This window comes from Castor canadensis, chromosome 12 (genome assembly GCF_047511655.1).
Source record: "Castor canadensis chromosome 12, mCasCan1.hap1v2, whole genome shotgun sequence".
Lineage (NCBI taxonomy): Eukaryota > Metazoa > Chordata > Mammalia > Rodentia > Castoridae > Castor > Castor canadensis.
This window is the reverse complement of record NC_133397.1, coordinates 33,979,528-33,985,527: the sequence shown is the minus strand read 5'-3', so window position 1 is coordinate 33,985,527 and position 6,000 is coordinate 33,979,528.

Sequence of the window (6,000 nt, the reverse complement as noted above, 5' to 3'; positions counted from 1 at the left end):
CACATACATGCATGCATACACACATACATATATAAAATGGTCACCAAAAATCTTTATATTTGGGAATGTTAGGCCTAACATCTTAATTATAATCCCCATTAATTATCCTGCCCTAAGTTGGCCCAAGAGTTCATTGTTTACACCGAATCAACTAAATAATACACACTTAAATATTAGGCATGATCTGTATAAAATCAGTATTCTAGGTGAGGGACAAATTCATCTGAATCTAGTTGCCAACTGGATTGTCCTCCTCTGAAACTGTCTTGTATCCCCTTCCTACAGCAGTGATGACCCCGTACCCCTATGTGTGCATGTCCCTGTGACAGAGCCACCCACACATGCCCCATCCTGCCTCTGCTCTGACTTCCTGCTTCTGTGGAACTTAACTTTGTTTAAAGACTTCCACAACCCATTTAGAGGTCTCCACTCCTTTCCCACATTACAGCGCCTTGCATCGCCTGGTACTTTCACTCCTACTGTCTGAGGTAAATGACTGTTCTGTTTTTGCTGAAAGTTTGGGACCCTAGAGAGGGTTTAACATTGCAACACCAGGAATGAATTTGAGTGTTGACATCCTATTTCTTTTCAAATTCTTCAGCTTACATCCCACAGGGAATCTCAGACTGGCAGTTTATCCAGGGGACACAGCTTTGTACCATGCCTTCCCACACATTTCCTCCTCTGATCTTTCTCCCTCCCAGGGAGAGAGAAGACTTTTTTTTTAATTCATCTATTCACATGTGCATACATTGCTTGGGCCATCTCTCCCCCTGTCCCCAGCCCCCTCCCTCTCCAGGGAGAGAGAAGACTTCTTCTGCAGAGCACTTACTACCTCTGCATTTCTCTAGTGTACCACTTTGGACCCCCAAGGAATTCCTATCAAGGAATTTTCTTAAACAGAGACTATTTTGTACCTCAAATGAATTCTGGAACCAATTTCTAAGATAACTTTTCTCAACATGGCTACGTTTAGATTTTGAAGCTTAATGAGGCAGATTTATATAATCAAAGTTAATCAGAGTGACAAGATAAGAAAGCTACAAGTAGTGACTGAAGATACAAATATTACCTGCCTGTCATCTACCTCAGCTGCTATCAAATAATTTCAGGCACTATGTCCTATTAGGAAAGCATTTATGAAAGAACCAAATGATTGCCTCAGCTATGCTTTTATTTTGTTTTTAAATTGCTTGCCTGTTTAGTCAAGTATTTCTTATTCATTCTAAAAAAAATTGCATTAAGTATAAATATACTTAATTGTATATTTTTAACTATTAAATTTCAAACATTTTAAAAGAAAATTGCTAGAAGATAAACCTGATTATGTGTTAATGTGTATTAGAATGTCTCAGTGGTGCTAAAATCTATTTTTCAAAACAGCACTAAATGTCTGTAGGCAGCAAGGATTTATCACCCTTCAACAAAAAGAAAAATATTAAGAGATGAATAAATACATAATGAATAAGTTTGCTTGTTCTATGATATATGCTCAACTCTTCATACCAACAGTGGGAGAAAAATTAACTGAATTAAGTCACTGTTCTTATAAACTGTTCAATTTCTAGTCTGCCAAATAGCATTTACATAAAATAGAGTACTCTTTCTGCTTTTAAGAAAATAGTCTAGCCCTTGGTTATTTTGTTTATTTGCACATCACATCTGCTTAAGTTTTAAGATAATTTTGAGGAAACATGCAAAATAAGTGAACATATACTACAAAGGAGTAAGACTTACAAGAAAATGAAAGTGGGAAAAATCAAAATATGTGTATCCTTACTAGCTTTGGACACTTGGGGCTTTCTTTGGACTATGAAATGGAAACAAATCAGGCACGATGGCACACCTGCAGTCCCAGCTACTCAGGAGGCTGAGGCATGAGTATCTCTTAAGTCCAGGAACTTGAAGACAGCCTGACAACATAATGAAACATAATGAAAAAAAAAGTGATGGCAAAACTTTAAAAGGAAACAGTTCTCATAAATGTGATCACAAATGCAGCAAGAGGAAAGGAATATTAAAATAACAGTCTGAGTAACATGCACATAACTGCGAGAAGAAAATAGCTTTATTTGATTTAGGCAATCTAGTTCATTCGAGTAAACTGAAGAAAATTGCAGATTCAGTCATTTGTTCATTCAAAAATGTATCAAAGAAACAATTTCACTACTGTCTTCCAACTGGGGCATTATAAAGGTTTATCAGATATATAAAGTTTATGGGCTCAAAATATATTTAAACAAATAAAATCACATCAAATAGCCAAGTGTTTTAAAATATGTATCAAATACATAGCACACTTTTCAGAAAAGGCACTGGAAGACACTTGACTGTATTTTTACATCAAAATAATTTCGTGCACTGCGTAACTGCATCCAAGATAACACATAAAATGGGATTATCTCTCCAGATCAGAGCATGAAGAGTGCATCTTCAGAATTTTGATGCTACTTTGAAACTACAGTAACATAAACACTAATTGGCAAGTAACATTTAAAAACAGTATGTACACATACTGTGCGAAAGTTTTCTGCTGAATTTTCTTTTTGACTGAGAAGTACCACTCGAGGTGATTACTGTATGCATATAAATGACTTAAATGATCAGCATGTGACCACTCTTTCCCAGAAGGCTTCGAGTTGCAGTCATAAAAACATGCTGATTCCCCTTTTCATTGACTTCCTTGGAACGTGTCTGTCTGACAGATTTGTGGGTCCACATGTAAGGATTTATCACAATGTCACAATGCAACTGAATTCCAAAAGTGTTATAAAATCCTACTGTTTACAAGTTACTCTATGGTCTTGTGTGGGCAGGAATTCATTGTTCCTTCACTGTGCTTACAAACCCATCAGGAAAAGATGTAGGCTTCACAAGCCACCAGGAGAGAAACAAACTAAGTAGAAGCTACCCAGAAAGAGTGAGTATCAATCAAAGTTCATGTTGCAAGAAACAGATGCTAGCAGGGAGCCAGTGGCTGACATCTGTAATCCTAGATAGCTGCTCAGAAGGCAGAGGTCAGGAGGATCACAGTTCATGGCCAGCGGGGCAAATAGTTCACGAGACCCTGTCTCGAAAATACCCATCACAAAAAGGGCTGGCAGAGTGGCTCAAGGTGAAGACCTTGAGTTCAAGCCCCAGTAACGCACAAAGAAAAGAAAGGAAACAGATACTAACTTTGACTGATGGAATGGAGAGTTTGTTATTTTAAAAAACAAACAAACATGTGACTCAGCCGGTGGGAAGACTGAAAAGCCAACCTAAAGTAATCTTTCAGAAACCAGCCTGACTAGGAAACTGGTGATCCCACTACCTTCCTACCAGTAATACTTCTGCCTGCTCCTAATGAGGCTTTCCGTGAAGGTCAGACACCCTGGCCAGTACCCCAGAGAAGCAAAATGAATTCTAAGATGAGCCTTTTCCCCAAAGTTGCTCATTTCTGAGTTATGTGAGCCTTACTGGAAAAGTCTATGCTCTGGCTGCAAAAGAGGCTCTGACTTGAGGAGGTGATGCCTCATGAGGCAAAGGATACTCCAGACTAGGAAAGAGGCTGAAAGGGAGATACATTCTTTTATTAAAGTTTATTTGTCAAGTGGCTGGGCCACGCCAGGCCCAGCTGCTTTTCTTAATGCCCATATACCACACTATATTATATCCTTTATATGTCATTCTCACAAGTCAATCCCATTACCATTACCTCCCAATAAACTGAAAGTGTCTCCAAGGCTGGGCCCTTGTTATATTAACTTGATAAATATTGACAAATGAATAAATAAATGATAAAGACACAAAGTTTTATATAAGTAAAAAGGTGCAAGAAAGGAAAGGGCATCATAAGAAGATGTGCCATTCTAGCTTAGGCTTGAAGAAAAAAAAATGGAAGAGTATAATCCTAGGCAAAGGAAATGGAGTACCCAAAGATATGGTAGGAGGGAAATAGTAGAGATTTTAAAGAAGCTAACAGTTGGTATTGGTTGGTATATAACCATGGTTCTTAATCTCTTGCAGAGAGGAGACCAAGGCTTGTCACTAGCCCCACTCAAACTGCACCAGCATACAACAGAGGGGCTGGTGGAGTGGCCAGAGGAGATGATAAGGAGAAGCAGAAGAAGTAAAGAAAGTTGTCTGGGGTTCTCTTACCTCTTAATGTCCTGATTTCTTACCTCACTGGTTTCACTACCTCATGCTTAGCCCCACATCCTGTTCTCACAGGACCCTGTTGATAGGACAGTTAGAGCACTCCTCCTTGCCAAGAGGGATTTCATGTATTGCTCTTCCATTTGGTTACAGTCTATCCAATTCAGCACACTCTGAGATTCTACCAGGTGGAAGCAAGTGTGTCACTACCTGTGCAGAAGGACGTCAGAAGGAAAGGAAGGAGAGGGAAGCTGAGGACTGCAGCCTTAGCTCAGCTGTGGTTCCATCGGAAGCATTCCTGATGGCCACTCCAGCACAGGACAGAAAGGCATTTTTTACGTGCTCTGAAGTGGCACTGACAACCTGGCCCCTCCCCCACATTTATACTTTTATCTCTACTTATTTCTTAACTCACCTAACTAATGCTCTCACACCTAATTACTCTCAGGTCTTCCCTCCCCACCCCACCCAAAATCTCACACACCTGCATCTGCCTCTGCTCCCTCACACATTTTGCATGCTGGGCTCAGGGTGATTATCTCCAGGAAGTTCTCCCTGCCTCCTCTTTGTGGTGCTGCCTCAGCTTCCTGGGCACATCCTTGGTAAGTCAGTCAACCTCACCATCCTTTAAGCAGTTTAAAGCCCAGACCCTTGCTTACTCATCTTTGAATCTTCAGGACAGCCTGGTGACTGGCAGAGAGCTAACTGTTCATTAGTTATTGAACTGAACACCATGTAGTAGTATATGTGCATGTTTACTCTCTTTAACACACAATATTGGGAGTATGAAGATTCAGCTATAGCCAAGAGAAAGTGAACAATTTGGAAGGGGGGAGAAAGCGAGGAAGAAAGGGAGAAAGGAAAAGAAAAGATTTCACCAAAATGGAAGGGTCTAAGAAATCTTAGGACTGAGCCTTTGAAAAGTTCATGTCACAGGAGTCCCACAAGAATTTGTACCACACTGTGCCGGTAGATCATGAGCTGAGAGAACGGGGGAGAGGCAAGGGAGTATCAGTCACCCATCTTGATACCCATGGGTGGCACTTGCCCAACAAATAGGCATTCAACTAATAATTTCTATATGTCTGATTCAATATGTAACTACAGAGCAAATTTAATGTTGCCTGTTTTCTGGCATGCATTCTATTCTTCCCAAGTAATATTTTCATTGTCATTTTAAAATTCAGAGCTAAATTTAAAAGCATCCCTTTACGTACTGTTAGGAGAGCCACTGAAATCAGGTGACCCAAACTGGACAGGTATATTCCTTTATTGGGATGTGTGTGTGTGTGTGTGTGTGTGTGTGTGTGTGTGTGTGTGTGTGTGTGTGATGGTTTTTTTCAAGATAATGGTTTTGTGGAACCCATATTTGCCTGGGCGGCTTCGAACAGTGAGCCTCCTGATCTCTGCCTCCTGAGTAGCTAGGATTACAGGTGTGAGCCACCAGCTCCTTTATTGCTGTAACTTTGTTGTTGTTGTTGGTTTTTTGTTTGTTTTGTCTTTTTGGTGGCAAAGAGGTTTTGAACTCAGGGTTTCATGCTTGTGCAAAGCAGGTGCTCTAGCACTTGAGCCACACCTCCAGTCCTCCTTTATTGCTTTAATGGTTCACACAGTAGCACAAGAACTGGGATGCTTAAATAGTTCAAGAAATGAGACCTGCTTCAGAATCTTGAGGGCAGTTTGCGGGAGAACAGGGATTCCGGCTCTTGGTGATGGGGATTCGCAAGTTTGGCCCAATTTGGGGGGAAGACAGAAAAGGGTTCATTCTATGAGGAAGGAGTGGCAAAGGAATGAAAGAAAGAAGCAAGATGCAAGGAATGGGGGGACCTAGGTTCCATCCTCCGCTGCGCGGTCTCTGGGCCA